The sequence below is a fragment of the Lactuca virosa genome, chromosome 5 (assembly GCF_052849685.1).
Source record: "Lactuca virosa cultivar CGN04683 chromosome 5, Lactuca_virosa_CGN04683_v6, whole genome shotgun sequence".
Lineage (NCBI taxonomy): Eukaryota > Viridiplantae > Streptophyta > Magnoliopsida > Asterales > Asteraceae > Lactuca > Lactuca virosa.
In genome coordinates this window covers 307065713-307082038 of record NC_136430.1, presented here as the reverse complement: position 1 = coordinate 307082038, position 16326 = coordinate 307065713, and positions in this window count along the sequence as shown.

Sequence of the window (16326 nt, the reverse complement as noted above, 5' to 3'; positions counted from 1 at the left end):
CTCTACATCACTCTACATAACATGAAGGCGGGGTGATGTTCTAATCCCCTTTAATACCTTTGAGGGTGGCCATGTAAGCCTCTCAACGCCAAAAAATGATCCATATTAATCAGTCTAAGACTACAAATCAAATTTTCTCAATACGTAAAAACAACCTAAAATAGTTTGTTTAAGTATGTTAAATTTGTATAAGTAATTATAAAGGTTATACCTAAAAGGTTATATATATATATATATATATATATATATATATATATATATATATATATATATATATATATATATATCTTAATACCTTAAAATACATTTACCTATTTTAGGACAACATAGTCTTAATTATTAAGTAGTACAAAACAAGAAGCTGAAAATACAATTACTGAATGCGTATGTTCCCATATGTTTTCCTTATATCTCGCAATCTTTTGACCTTTGGAGCACCAATTTTTGAATTTTCAAGTTGAAAGATAAGGATGTTTTCTTTTTGAATTGAATGAGTAAAATTTGACCCCGTGATAGCTAAACTCCAGCCAATTATTCAAATAATAATTAATAATACAATATATACAAACCGTATTGCTCACTTTATGTCGGCTGAATCATGAGCACTAACAAATACAAGTGATTAATGCATATGTTTTCATATATTTCCTTATTAATAGGTAGTTTGACTCAGCCAATTTTATATCCCATAAATACAGATATAAATAGGTCACGATAATGTATGAAATTCAAATTTAAAATCCCAATTTTTAGGCCCATGCATCGGCTCCCGTCGCCTATATCTCCCATCTTCCTGTGGTAGAATTAAGAAAATCTTAGTGTCCCTCCTTCAAGTCTCCGCCGTCATCACCATACACAACCATCTTTGCTTCAACCACCCACTAGCACCGCACCACCATCACCTTCACATATTTCCCCTATCTCTTAGAAGACAATGACCAACACCACTCTCGACCGTTGCCATCACCATCGATTTAGTAGCCGTCAACCATCTTCGTTCATCCTTCAACCGTCCTCACTCACCCTAACCATCGTTGCCTCCTCTTACATAAGATTCCCAACCATCTTTCCATTTACAATACCATAATCTCTGCATCACGTAAGATAATCACGGAAGAACAAATGACAATCAGTTTTGAAATTGAGCATTGAATTCCAGATTCTCAGCACCTATCTCTTGGATCTTGCCTCATTCACTTGTATGTTCACCTATCTTGTGGACCACCACCTCAGGTAAGCACCATCATCGCTTGATTTCACCACCACTATTTCTCTCGACATCAACCGTAGCACCATATCCACCTCTACCTGTGGAATCATGTATGAGCATTGATTTGTTGCTTTTTTAGTTTTTTTTTCCTGGATTTGAGAACCTTAGATTTGATTTTTTCTTCCCAGGTCAGCACAAAAATATGGGTTTGCAGTTATTTTGAGGGTTTACAAAACATGCACCCCAAGTGTATGATGTAAGGTCTCAAAGAAATTTTGTAGTTGTTTCATTGTTTAATCGCATACAGGTCTTGATATTGTAAGTTTTTGATCACCTGCAGGATAAGAGTAATGGAATTATGACAAGTAACATGATTTTAATGCATGACTGTTTCTAATTACAAAAGCATTGATTGACTCTTCATGTCAGGTTGTTTTTTGTTGCTGAAATGGTCTTCTCAATCAATGCCCAAGTCTGTTTTCCTTCTTCTTCTTTAAGAAGGGGCCAGTTTGCGTGGATTTTCAAATTTCAACCTTTAAGCTTCTATTTGGGTTGGTTAGCATTTTTGCTCTTTTTAGCAAATTACTTTCATTATTGGGTATAATATAGCATCTTACTTTGTATGAACCATGTAAACTCAAAACTCAACAGGACAAATATTGAGAATCCAAGTTTTTTGTTTGGTGTTTTTTATATTGGAGCTCTTAGTGCATGATTGTGTTTGAAGTTCCCTCACCACACAATTATGAGTCTTGCATGTTTAGATGTAGGTAATGCCGTTTACAACTTCACTGAATTCGATCAACATTTTTCTCTGTTATGATAGGTTGGTTACTCTACAGAACCAAAATGTAAAGGTGATTGATTGATAGAACAAATCTAGGAGTGGTTGTATAGATGTGCTAGAAAATAAGATGACTTTGGTAAATAAAGAAGGCTTAAATGCAATATATAGCAACTTATTTTCGTTGGTTTGTACATTGTTTTATCTTATTTTTGTTTCTTGCTGCAATATTTTTGTACTTGAAAATTTCAACCAAATTTAATTATGTTTGTTTCCTTTTGATTTTGTATGATTATGGTTCTTGGTCTTGAAATTTGTATTTTCCTTCCAATTTTTATAATATGGATTTTTTAAGAGTTTCACAATCAAATGTTTTTCTTATGGTCTACTTATGTCTATAGGGAATTTTGGATTGGAAGTGGAAAAGATTTGAGCTTTAGTTATGGCTGCCAGTTCATGGCAAGATGCGATTTAATCAAACACTCACTGTCAAATATAATAAGAAAATTAATAAATGATTCGGCAAGTTTCACCCTCAAACTAAGATTAAACGTGATATTTAACAAAATAAAAAAAAAAATTAATGGATGCATATATGCATTCAAAATTACTTCGTATGTTAATTACCAATACACATGGTAATTATAATATTTAAATATAATATATTATTTTTGCATCATCATAAAATAATGGGGAATAATTTAAGATAACATGTTATATGTTTGGATTTATATCTTATTTTGTGCTAAAAAAAACTTTACAATTAAATATTTGTTCATATAACAAATAGTTATCAACTTTCAAATAACTACCTTATCTTAATGAATGTATGTAAAATTAATTGTCAAAAAAAATTATTATCTTTATACAAATGATACACATGACATGTGTCTTTATTTATACCTTTCTTTTTATATTTTTATCTCTCTTATTTTAATATATGTAAGTTGTGCATTTAACTTTTTTTATTACGACGTGAAACTTTAAACAATCTATCGATATCGATTATAACAATATAGACATCAATGATATTATACCATCGGTATTATGGTAAACTGATGTTTTGATTGATCAATAATTTTCTTTGTTAACGATCACTATAGTTAATTGTAAGAATTATTATTATTTAACCTGTCAGACCACAATAATATTTCTACAAATGAGAGATTTGGATATGAAAACAAAATAAAATAAAACATTGGTTTCTAATCGTAATCTCAAATATCATTTATCATTTTTTGTTAATTATATATCGATACAAAAGTCTTAAGGATACTAGCAAACAACTATTTGTTGAAAAAAATATTCATCGTTTTTCAAAAAGAGCTATTCACCTAAAGTAAAACTATTTGCTTTAAAGAAAGCTATTATCTCAAAATCACCACATTGAAAACGCCACCTACGACCATGCTACTAACACTTCTCTAAACCCTACACCGTAAACCGTAATCCTTAAACCTTAAAGCACCAAGTAAACTTAGATATATGTTGATGCGTTTCATGTTCTTTGTAATATCATATGTTTATAATGAAACTATCATTGTCCATCAAAATGAAGCTACAAGAAATTATTCGTCAAAAGGAAACTAATCATCGAAATGGAATTAAAGAACGCTCGACTAAAGAAAAATTAGTGGACTGAAAACTATTTTCACGCATAAGAAACTTTACATTGCATTGTCCATAGGAACATCACGTGACATTACAAATGTATTAGTGAACACTGAAAAAAGTTCAATGAGGATGAAGTTTATATCTTAAATGTGGTGTATAAAGAATTGTTGCACGATTAACTTTTATTGATAATTGTTTAGATGTAGTAAACTATTTGCAGAAAAGAACTAATCATCTCTAAAACTAATTTTTGAAAAAACTATATGCACCCGTCGCTTGGCGCGGGTAAACAGCTAGTATATATATATATATATATATATATATATATATATATATATATATATATAGAGAGAGAGAGAGAGCTAGGTTCATTTGTTTAAACTAATTATTGTGTTATTGTATGCATAAATGTGGGCCAATCAAAATTAAATAAAAAATTAAATAATTAAATAAATAAATAAGGGTAATATAGTAATTTGTTTAGTAACTACCAAAAATAATCCCTATAATCAGGGATCCGTTTATTATTAACCCTATTAAAATCCACCTACACCGTAATAGGATCACACAAGTGAACTAAATCTTAAATCCGCCTCTTTCTTCCTCTCTGCGTCGTAGGTCACTTTCCTCATTGTCTCGATCACCGATTAATCGTTCTCCTCGCCACTGCTTCTTCCGCCTAATACCATTTACAATTTCTGATGAAAATCAATGGCAGTGGCTCAATCTTCGTCGATCAATGAAGCATACTCGCCTCTCCCCTATGTTTACGCCGCCACCACTCAAGCTGCATCTCCCGCAGTCTTTTCCCCCAAACAAACCCTAGAATTCCCCCTCCGAACCCCCAAACTATCCCACTGATCGACATTTCTCCGCAATCAACTTCATCAAATCGAAGCCCAACAGTCCAATTTACTCGATCTCCTCGAGGCGACAGTTGGTTCAGCGAACTCGTTCGCGTATCTATGGCAAGTGTGTTGCGAGGTTTCTTGGTCGATTCTCGTTTCAGCCCCTTAGAGAAAACCCTACCTTTGGTATTGATGATCGGTATGTCGATGCTCCCTTTTCTTTCAGTTTACTGATTTAATTTCCATTGAAATTGATGATCGGTATGTCGATTCTCAGCGGATTCATGATATAAATCCCTGTTTAATTAGTGGATTCAATTGTCTTTTGCTGTCACGAAGAGGGTAAGTCTGAAGAAATAGGACACGAAGAGGATTCAGAGGGTAAACTTTTATCCCCATCTTCAAAAGAAGCCAAGCCGAGTTCTTATTGTCCGTCCTCAGCCACACCTGGAGTTCCCCTGTACCCTCTTCAGTTAGATGTTGTAAAGCATCTTGTGAAACTGTCACCAGTCAGGGCTGTTTTAGCATGTGTTTTTAGGAATTGTATTTTATATGGTGGCAATGACTACTCATCAACCATGTCAGGCTCGTTGACTGATGGGCCAGGGTCAGTCTAGAAGCATGATGCTGATAGATTGTTCTTTGAGTTTGCACTTGATCAATCCGAGAGGTTACTTTTGTCTTTTCTCCATATATAACTGAATTCAGTTAGTTGGTTACCCGATTTTGAATGCCATTTAACTTCTAATTCAGGTTTCCGACCTTGAATCGGTGGATACAAATGCAAACTAATCTTCACCGAGTTTCAGAGGTAGCTGTAACTGCCGAGCATTCGGTTAATGATGGAATTGAGGCGAAAACTTCTGTGAAGAGGTTTCGGGAGCATGATAGTGATTCTGATTTAGAACATGATGAGCTGGCGGCGGTTGGCACCGGTAGCCTTTCTGTTCTTACAGACACTACAAATGAAAGTGGTATATGACAAGATTCACCCAAGTCAGAAGCTGCTGAAATTGATACAACAGTTTTTCTCTCTTTTGGATGGGAGAATGAAAAACCGTATGAAAAAGCTGTTGAAAAATTTGAAGTTGTATCCAAAAATTTGTTATTAGTCGGTGTTGGCATTCTAATAGAATATCATTCTAATAGAAATATATATCCTGAAATTCCTAGAGAATATGATTCTAACAGAATGACATTCTAACAGAATAATATACATGGTTTTGTTTGTTATTAGTGAGTATTTCATTGTCATAGACTATTATATAAAGTTTTTACATTTTTAAGAATGTAATGAAAAATTTGAAGTTGTATCCAAAAATTTGTTATTAGTCGGTGTTAGCATTCTAATAGAATATCATTCTAATAGAAATATATATCCTGAAATTCCTAGAGAATATGATTCTAACAGAATGACATTTTAACAGAATAAAATCGTGTTTAATTATAAAAATTACGTTATAATTAAAATTAAAGTAATTAAAAAATTAGAATTTTAAAATCAAGAGAATTAATTATCCCAAAAAATATGGAATTTTTCTTTTTTAAATTTATCTCAATTGTCTAAAATACCCTTAGAATGAAATTAGAAATTAGATGGTATTTTTCAACTATCTTTAATTTAATAATATGTATTAATCACTTTCTTAAAATAAGTAAAATGATTGGCCCACATTTATGCATACAATAACACAATAATTAGTTTAAATAGAATAACCTAAGCCTATATATATATATATATATATATATATATATATATATATATATATATATATATATATATATATATATATATATATATATATATATATATATATGGAGTGGTTCAAATGAGAACCCAAAAATGTTAAGAATTCTAAAAACTATTTTTTAAAATGTTCTCATTAAAGACATTTTGGACAAATCTAACATTCATATTAAATTAAGCAAAAAATCGCATTCCTTAGTTTACAATTAGTTGCCATTTGTTGTTGGACCACTGTCAAACGACATCGGACTGCCGTCTGACCACCCTCAAACCTCTATCGGACCGCCGCCGAACTATCACCAAATTCAATGATAATTTTCTGGTCATATTTAACAAATGCTATTTCATTTTTGCAACCAAATATATAAAAATTTAATAAAAGTAAATAAAATTATGCCTTGACAAATTTAATTTTTTTGTTCTAAATTTAAAAAATATATTTTATATAAGATATACTTAAATTTTAAAATACCATAATCACAGGCTAATAAATACATTAATTATATAATACATACTTTAATATTTTTATGCATACCTTCATTCATATTTTAACACAAAATTTATATAAAATATATAACTTAATACAATCCATTTTAGTTTAATACATAAAATTCACAACATAACATAATACAATCTATCATACACTAATTCACATATTTAAATAAGTAAAACCTAAATTCTACCCCCACCAACTACCACACACTACCACCAACCACATGTATCATCGTCCCAATCAACATTTCTTCCAAATAAGAGTTGTATATAAAATCATTAATTGATAGCTCAAAATACTATATTCACACTTTAATAAACCAATTAATTCATTTATTTAAAGTTTAATGCAAAATAATTATAAAAACTAATTCATTCTTACATATTTATACAAGAAAAAAATAAATATATTTATAAGAAAATTAATACAAACATTCATACATAACTCATTCATATTTTAACATAAAATTCATTAAAAATTTGCAACTTAATATAGTCAATTCACAATTTAAACATAAAATTCACAACTTAATACAGTCAATTTATAGTTTAAAACACAAAAATCACAACTTAATACACAAAATTTACAACTTAATATAGTTAATTCATAGTTTAAACAGAAAATGCGCAACTTATTGCAGATACTTCACAATTTAAAACACAAAAGTTACAGCTTAATACAATAAAATCACAGTTTAATACACACAAAGTATAAATTCACAACCATATTATCAACTTAAAATATTTAATATAGTGAATTCATAGTATAATACATAAAATTCACAGCTTAACACATTCACAGTTTAATACAAAAAATTCACAGCTTAATATAGTCAATTTACAGTTTAAAACACAAAAATCACAGTGTAACATCCAAAAATTGAAGACCAAAAATTTCATTTTTGATTTAACAATTCATAAAACAGATTATGGAAAACATCACCGAGTTATCTAATTTCATAAAAACCATAGATCATATGTCTCAAAAGCATGTCATAAGATAATAATGTCAGAGTACAAATCTCAAGAACATCATAGTGCGGAAAATCGTGGTGTGATGCGTTGTTATCGTGCCGGCTCCTTTCCCTTCAAAGAAGAAGAACTTGAAACAAAAACTGAAAACCGTAAGCACAAAGCTTAGTGAGTTCCCTCATCATACCACATACCATACAATAAACATATTGTCTAACATGTCCGGGTACTGAACTACCCCTTCGGTCTCTTTCAACCGGTAATTGCCTAGCATATCAGGGTGCTGGCCTACCCCTTCGGTCTCTTTCAACCGGTAACTTGCCTAGCATATCAGGGTGCTGGCCTATCCCTTCAGTCCTTTCGACCAGTACCTCGCCTAACATATCAGGGTGCTGGCCTACCCCTTCGGTCATTTCGACCGGTACCTCGCCTAGCATATCAAGGTGCTGGCCTACCCCTTCGGTCCTTTCGACCGGTACCGCAGGCTATTTCACCCCTTACTTCTACCATATAACATCCTAGTATATAAACACATAAGTCATATACTGCCTAGCTTATCAGGGTGCTGGCCTACCCCTTCGGTCCTTTCGACCGGTACTGGGGCTTATCCTACCCCTCCTACCACTATCAGATAATATCATAGCATACTAGCACATAAAACATAACAGATAGCGGCATACCAGATAATTATCACAAAGACAATCATCTCAACTATAACTCTTACTAGTGGGCCGGCATTGGTGGCTTTGACCCACTTCTACTGGAAGGTAACTCACCTCAAATGTCGTGAAGTAGCTGAAATGTCATCGGCTCTGAAATCAACTCCACTCAATCTCCTACACACAAAAGATCTTCTTTAATTACCCTTTCATACTCATAACCCCTTACGGGTCAAATTTGGTCAAATACAAAGTCAAAGTCAACATCCTGGCCAAAGTCAACATCCTGGTTGACTCAACTCACCGAGTTGGTCCATCAACTCGCCGAGTTTCATCGATCATAAACCCTGAAATCGCAACCCAACTCGCCGAGTTCTTTCATGAACTCGTCGAGTTCCTTCCTATAAAAGAATCAGGACATTTCACTACAACTCGTTGAGTCCTTCCTTGAACTCATCGAGTTCTTCAATCTTCGAAACCCAGAAACCTTAGCCAACTCGCTGGGTCATCTCCTAGACTCACCGATTTTGCTCAGTAATCAGAAAAGGTAGGGGACCACGACCCATTCAGTCACTTCCAGACGAGTTTAATGCTTCCAAACCATAGATCTGGTCCCCTAAAGCTGATATCTTACGTAAAGTTGCTAACTTTCCTTCCATGCATGGCCTTTTGGAGCTTAAAAGGCCAAAATGACAACTTAAAGCTTGCATGGGGCTTCCTTGGCCATAAAGTTTGCTCATTTATGCCATGAAACCCCTTCTAGACCCCAGATTTGGAAGAGTAATCACTTGGGATGTCCAAGTCTCAAAAGCTAACATTCTTGGACCAAAAACCCCTTAAAAGTGAAATTAAGAGATCTAAGAAATCATTGAGCAAGTTTGAGACTTGCTTACCCAAAAATGCAGCAAATGAAGTGAAGTTTCTGGATCTAATCTCTTCTTCTTGAGTCCTCTAGCTTCCTCTTCTTCGACAAGCTTCAAAAGCACAAGTTTTCTCTCAAAAATGTCTCACAAGCTCACACAAGGCTCTAGGGTTTTGTGGCTAGGATTTTGGGACTTGGAGGCTGTAAATGAGGCCAGCCTTTGGAGGTTAAGGTGTTTAAATAGGATGCAAAACCCTTAAAATTAGGGTTTCATTATGTCAGGCCTACTCGTCAAGTTGAGGCTCTCAACTCGTCGAGTAGACTTCATCACCCACGTCTAAAATCCATCTGTAACACCCGAAATCCCGAAGACTAATTAAGGAAGGAAAAACTTCAATTAAGAAGCCAACTCGTTGAGTTCAAGGATGAAAACTCGACGTGTTGGAATGCTGGACCACGCGACGAGTTAGACTAGGTTTGGGAAACCCTAAAATCGGGACTTTGCACCCTATTTAAGCATCTTAATCCCACATGCTGGCCTCATTCCAGCCTCCAAGTCCCAAACCCTAGATATCGAAACCCTAATGCATTGTGTGAGCTTGTGAGCCATTTTTGAGAGAAATCTTGTGTGACAACCCGAAATTTCTATCTTGTACAACCATTCACTTCAATCAAGGTCAGACTTGTTTCTGCTAACTTTTAGCACTGTTTAGAGTCTGTTTGAGCATTCTGAGCCTAGTGCATCAAAGGAATCAGTGTTTGGATTTATCAGTTAATGTTCCAAACCGTCTAACAAACTATAAACCTCCTCAAAAGGAGTTTACAGTCAGGAAGCTTAGAGCTTACGGTCATGGTGACCGTAAACTCCCTATATATACATAATTCATGATCATTTTGATCATTTCTTTCCTTTTCAAGCCAAAAATCTCGAAAACTCTCTCAAGTATCATAAGATCTTCATCTTGATCTTCCAAAAATGTAAGAATTCTATCCTTTGATCTGTTGTTACATCTCTTCTTCTTGATTCACTCTTGAATTCATCCACAAATCTCATCTTTTGAGTCTAGATCTTCAAGATCCTCAAGAACATCAAGAACACTTAAGTGTTTTGGGCCGAAAACACCATTCTTTGCTTCCAGATTGTAATTATCTATCTTCTATACTTGTTATCTGGTTAGGATTCTTGATTAAGGCCTTGAAATCATCATTTATCCAAGAACAAAAGGTGTTTACGGTCTAGTGCATCTCCTTAGACCGTAAACCCTTATAAATGGTGCATTGTGACCATTAAACCCTCCTAAAGCCTAGAATGGAACTTAGAACCCTTCGAAATGCTTGGAAATCATCCTATGCACAAAAGGATGTGAGTTTACGGTGGTAAACTCACTAGACCGTAAACCTTATGACCGTAAGGTCATAGGACCGTAAACACATGGGACCGTAAACCCATTTGAACCGTGAACTCAGTGGACCGTAAACCATCTTGACCGTAAACACTTATGGTCATGCCATTTGGACCGTAAACTCTATAGGGTGGCCATATACCCTAGTTATGCAATCATATGTGATTGTATCCCTTCAAACTAAGAGTTTCCTAGTCTTTTAGGGTGTTATCCCTTATAATTAGTTGGTTATACACTAATCAAATACACATACATGTCATTATATGTTTATTAGGATCTTTGTGTGCTCAAGGTTTCACCTGACACTCCACATCCTATTTCCAAACATACTTCAGTATCACTCAATATAGGTGAGTTCATACCCCTTAATCTATCTTTTAAATGATTTTAAATGCTTTTATGGGGGGGGGGAATACAAGTAGAAAACATGTTAGTTATATAATCAATCACATGTGATTTATAACTATGTTTCAAACAAAAGGTTTCATATACTTTCAAACTGTATTATCAATCAAACCGCTTTTAAATCGTTTTATAAATTGACATCAAGTCATCAATATTTATTAATTAATCTCTTCAAATGTTTTACAAAACTTCTTTTTAAACTTATATATTGTCAAAAGCATGTCTATATATGTATAGTTATTTAAGTAATGTTTAAAGGACTTAGGACTGATAACTCGCTTTATTTCCTTTTCCTTGTTTGGATGTGGCCTTAGGGTATTGGTTATTTGTCCAAATGTCGTCTAAATATTAGTAATATATTATGTATACATATGTAGATATAAAAGTACTATCAATCAGTTCAGTACCTTTGGGTAGCAAAGGCATACCTTCCTTCATTCAAACTACATAAATTACTAATAAACTATAATAGGTATAGTTTAGGAGAATACTATCATATACAAATACTATAACAGAGAATACTATAACAGAGAACACTATAATAGAGAACACTATAACAGAGAACACTATAACAGAGAATACTAGATAGAGAATACTATACAGAGAATACTATACATAGAATACTATTACTATAACAAGTATACTATAACAAGATTTAGAGATAACATAATGTGAGATACTACTTCATGACACATCGACCATTTCGTTATGTCACGTTTTGTAATCAGAATCTCCTGGAGGGAGAGCATGAGTTTGCGTATAGATCTATACTGGATTGACTATCCTACACCTTGATGTTCGCTACAGTGGGACTTACAAGTCTACGGGTGCCAAATGTCATTTTTTCCGACGTCTTTCATCGTTGTGTTATAGTCGGTTTAGTATGGTAACAATCTTATCACATTTTGCCTTAATTAAACCATTGGTTTTAAGGTAGTTATTACTTCAGTAGTTAATACAAATAATACTGCAGTACACATACATTTTTCCCATTATATTCAAATTGTGATCTTCTCACATAAAGGGTAATATAAAACTATATTCTGGTAACGATAGTCATATTTGGGAAAAGCTTCCACTTTTACAGAGAAACAAACATACAAAACAGTCGGGTCTTGGTAGAAGACTACTTTTTAACACTAGTAGAAAATATAGGATTTTCTAGGAGTTTTTCAAACATATACAAACATTTACATTGAACATTTACAAACATTTTCATCAAACTTATACAAACATTGACAGTAAATACTTATGAACTAACCAGCTTAAATGCTGATCTACGCTTTCAAAATAACTTGTATTCTCAGGTCACTAGTAGACAGGTACCGATGATCAGGTTTTGAGAAGACGGAGCATGTTTAAGACTCGTCTTTTATTTTGGTTATTCATTTTTGGTGTCCTATTACTATTAAAGAACACACTTGTATGAAATTATACTACTAATGCAATGGATGATGTTGTTGCTTATTTACTACTTTGCATTGTTATGATACTGTACATGACGTCCTCCACCCCCGAACGTTTCCGCCGTTCTGGTTTTGGGGTGTGACATCTTGTGTATGTGAAGCTAGAGGAAGAAGGAGAAGCTTGAGGACTCAAGAAGGAGATTATAGATCCTGAAACTCCACTCTATTTGCAACATTTTCTGGTAAGCAAGTCTCAAACTTGCTTAATGATTACTTAGATCTCTTCATCTTTCACTTTTATTAAATTTTGGTCCAAGTAGTGTAACATCCTGAGATTTTGCAAGTATTTCCGAATCCTCTCTTCTATTATTATTTTTTCATTTGTAGCCCCTGGGGTTAGAAGAGTCGACCCATGAGGAGGCTAAGGGCTAAAGTTGCAACTTTGAGAACAAGACTAGTACGCTAAGCGTACATAAGGTACACTAAGCGTACTAGGCGCGCCCTAGTACGCTGGACGTACACTTGTGTACGCTAGGCGTACTCGCATCAGATGGAAACCCTAGTATTTAGGGTTTGAGTGCTATATAAACATCCTTATGAGCTCAAAACCCTCCATCATCTCAGCCTCTATAGTTTTGAGCCGTTATCCCCAAACCCTAACCCCTTTCTTGAGTGTGTGAGTTAAAAGTGGGCATTTTGAGTAGTTGGAGAAGAAGGTCTTGCATCAAGAAGTTGGAGAAGGAAGACAAGCTTGTAGATCTGAGGTTTCTTTGTGCTCTACAAGCTCCAGGAGGTAAAAAGCTCAAAACTTTATGCTTGTATGATGTAGATCTTGCCATGCTAGCTTTATGGAACCATTTCTTGTCCCAAAAGTCCCAAGTTGGTGCATGTTATCATTTGAACGAAATAAACTGTTCTTTCAGACCCTAAAGAGGGTCCTGAGTGATAAAAATGATGTCCTAATGGCTGAAAGTGTCCCATGCATGTAGTAAGAAGGTCTTAATTGGTTAAGACCGTGTATTAGGAACTTTCTGGACGTCCAAAGTCCTAAATTTTAAGACTTTATGGTTCTGGGGTTCATTTAGTCAATGGATCTGGAGTTTGGACTTAAGTGCTTAAGCCATTAAGCACTTATTAGGGTTTTGGAAAAACCTCGCATACGTCCCGCGTAATTTCTATATGCCCAGCATACTGAGTCAACCACCGCGATGGTGGTCAACACAAAACAGAAGTACGCCCAGCGTACCAGAGGAGTACGCCCCACGTATGCCCTCTGTTGGGCTTTTGACGATTTAGGCTTCGGGATTGGGCTCCTTTTTGGGCTAGTTTGACATGGGCCTTGCTGGGCTTTCTGAATAAATGTGTTTTGGGCCATTAATGGTAATAGATCTTAGATGAGGCCGATTTGGGAGTTGGGGCCCAATTGGGAAAATTGGGCCAATAATGGGCCTTAAGTATATGGACTTCTGGACAGTGGATTTGATAATTGGGCCTTGGCGCAAATTAGAGAAAATACAAAATGGACTATGTGGACCCTTAGTCAAGATTGATATCCTATGTGTGGACTTAGTAATCGTTATTTTGGATAGTTCGGGATTTTCGGTGAGACAACGATCGGAGACTTTTAGTCCAGTTCAACATTACTTGTGAGGGGAGTTCTTCTCACTATATCAACAACGTATAAGGTACCCAAGGCCGACCCTTTATGATTTGTATCCTGGTTATAGGATGGTTGCTATGCTAGTGATCCGTTAGATCAATATCCTGGTTATAGGATGGTTGCTATGTTAGTGATCGGTTAGATCAGTATCCTAGATATAGGATGGTTGTTATGTTAGTGATTGTTAGATCGGTATCCTGGTTATAGGATGGTTGCCATGATTAGTGATCTGTTAGATCTATATGATTATCTGTACTTGCTAGCTAGCGTATGATATGTATGTGCACATGTTTGTTGGTTTGGGGGATTGGGTTGAGGCAGGTCCTGCTTTATGCTGTAGGCCAAGATACCCAGGGCAGACCGGATAGACTGCAGACCCGGTTAGGGCATACTAGTCATGCTGAAGGCCCGACGAGCGGTCCGGATTGGCTGAAGGCCCTGAGAGGAGGTCGAGACGTGCCGAAGGCTCGAAGAGCGGTCCAGATAGACTGATGGCCTGTAAGGCGGTCCAGTCAGACTGATGGCTCATTATGCATGTTGTGTTTGTTTATATGATATGGTTATATATGTATGGCGTTGGTATTTTGGGGGAACTCACTAAGCTTCGGGCTTATAGTTGTTGATTTTATTTCAGATACTTCTGATGATCGCGGGAAGGTGAAGGCGTGATCGTGCACCTCCTTATATTTTCATGATTTGATTATGGGGATACTCTGATGTTTAAACTATTTTGAAAACAAATTGCAATAACTTAATGGTTTTAAATGTTTTAAAAAAGTTCAAACTTGGGATGATTTTTATGGATGTTACAAGTTGGTATCAGAGCCTTGGTTTGAGTGAATTGGATGAAACAATCGTGTGTCTCCAGTCTCAAACTAAGGACAAGATTTTAAAATAGATTTTTCAAATGGTTTTCAAAATACTAAAGGAGGATGCAAGTGTACGATCAGCCGGAGCCAGTAAGTAGACCCCAAAATTATTGGGTTTTGGTATACTACAACATCCTATGGTGCACATACAATCCTAAATGCCTTGGATCTATGTTTTCTCTAATTATACATGCATTATTGTTTCCAAAGCATTAAGCCTACAACTAGCATACAATTTGACATATATGAATCATAAAAGTAAGTTAGAAGATTACCTCTTTGTTGTAGCTTGTACACATTGGCCTTTTAAGAACTTAGCGCCTCAAATGTTGCACCTCAAACGGTTCACAAACACCATGAACAAAGGAAGACTTTTGAGAGTGAATATCCTTGCATACAAATCGCCTCATATGAACTCATAGAACATTAGGGTGGTGATTTTAGCTATGAGGTGCTCTCTCTCTCTCTCTCTCTCTCTATATATATATATATATATATATATATATATATATATATATATATATATATATATGTGTGTGTGTGTGTGTGTGTGTGTGTGTGTGAGGAATCCAAGAGTCATGGCTAAACCCTAATCCATAATCTTGGGCTTATTATCCATGATCCATGATTCAAGTGGGCTAACTCTTTATAGATTGTTCCATAAACTTAGTCCATCATGTATCATAAGCCCAAAACATATATATAACTAATTTACACAATTAGTTCCCATTAATTTAATTAGTCTCTTTTGATCACTAAATTAATTCCAAATTAATTCTTGATCAATACTAATTAAATCATATGATCTCATATTAATATATTAGAACTTATAACATATTAATAAATCATAAATAACCTTTTCTCAAAAGTCCATCCTATCAAATTGTCGTGGTGAAGGCAACCCAAATGGACCATGCTACTCTCGGGTCAAGTACATACCAATTATAGTTATAGGCTTAGACACCTAATCCAACAGTCTCCCACTTGGATAAGTCTAATAACTATTATTGCAAGTACGAATCCAAAATCCCGACTAGCAATCGTAGCTCTTAAAAGCCGCTGTCGAACTCTGAACAAATCAAATGACGCGTCCATTAGATAAGGGATCATATATTCCTCCATTCTAGAAATTGTATGAACTGAAACATGGATTATAATCATTCTCTCTGTTCATGTGTTGTTTCCCGATTTCAAATTTATGACGAACGACTATTTGAACAAATCAAATCAGTCCAGGCTTGGCCAAGCACTTAGGTTTGTCATCACTAAATCATCGAGGGGCCCACAGATATCGCTTTTATCCCTCTAAGGGTAAAAGGAATGGAGAAACTTCAACTCAAATGATTGCTTGTACTTACTCATCAAATCACACACAACGATATGTTTTATGACACC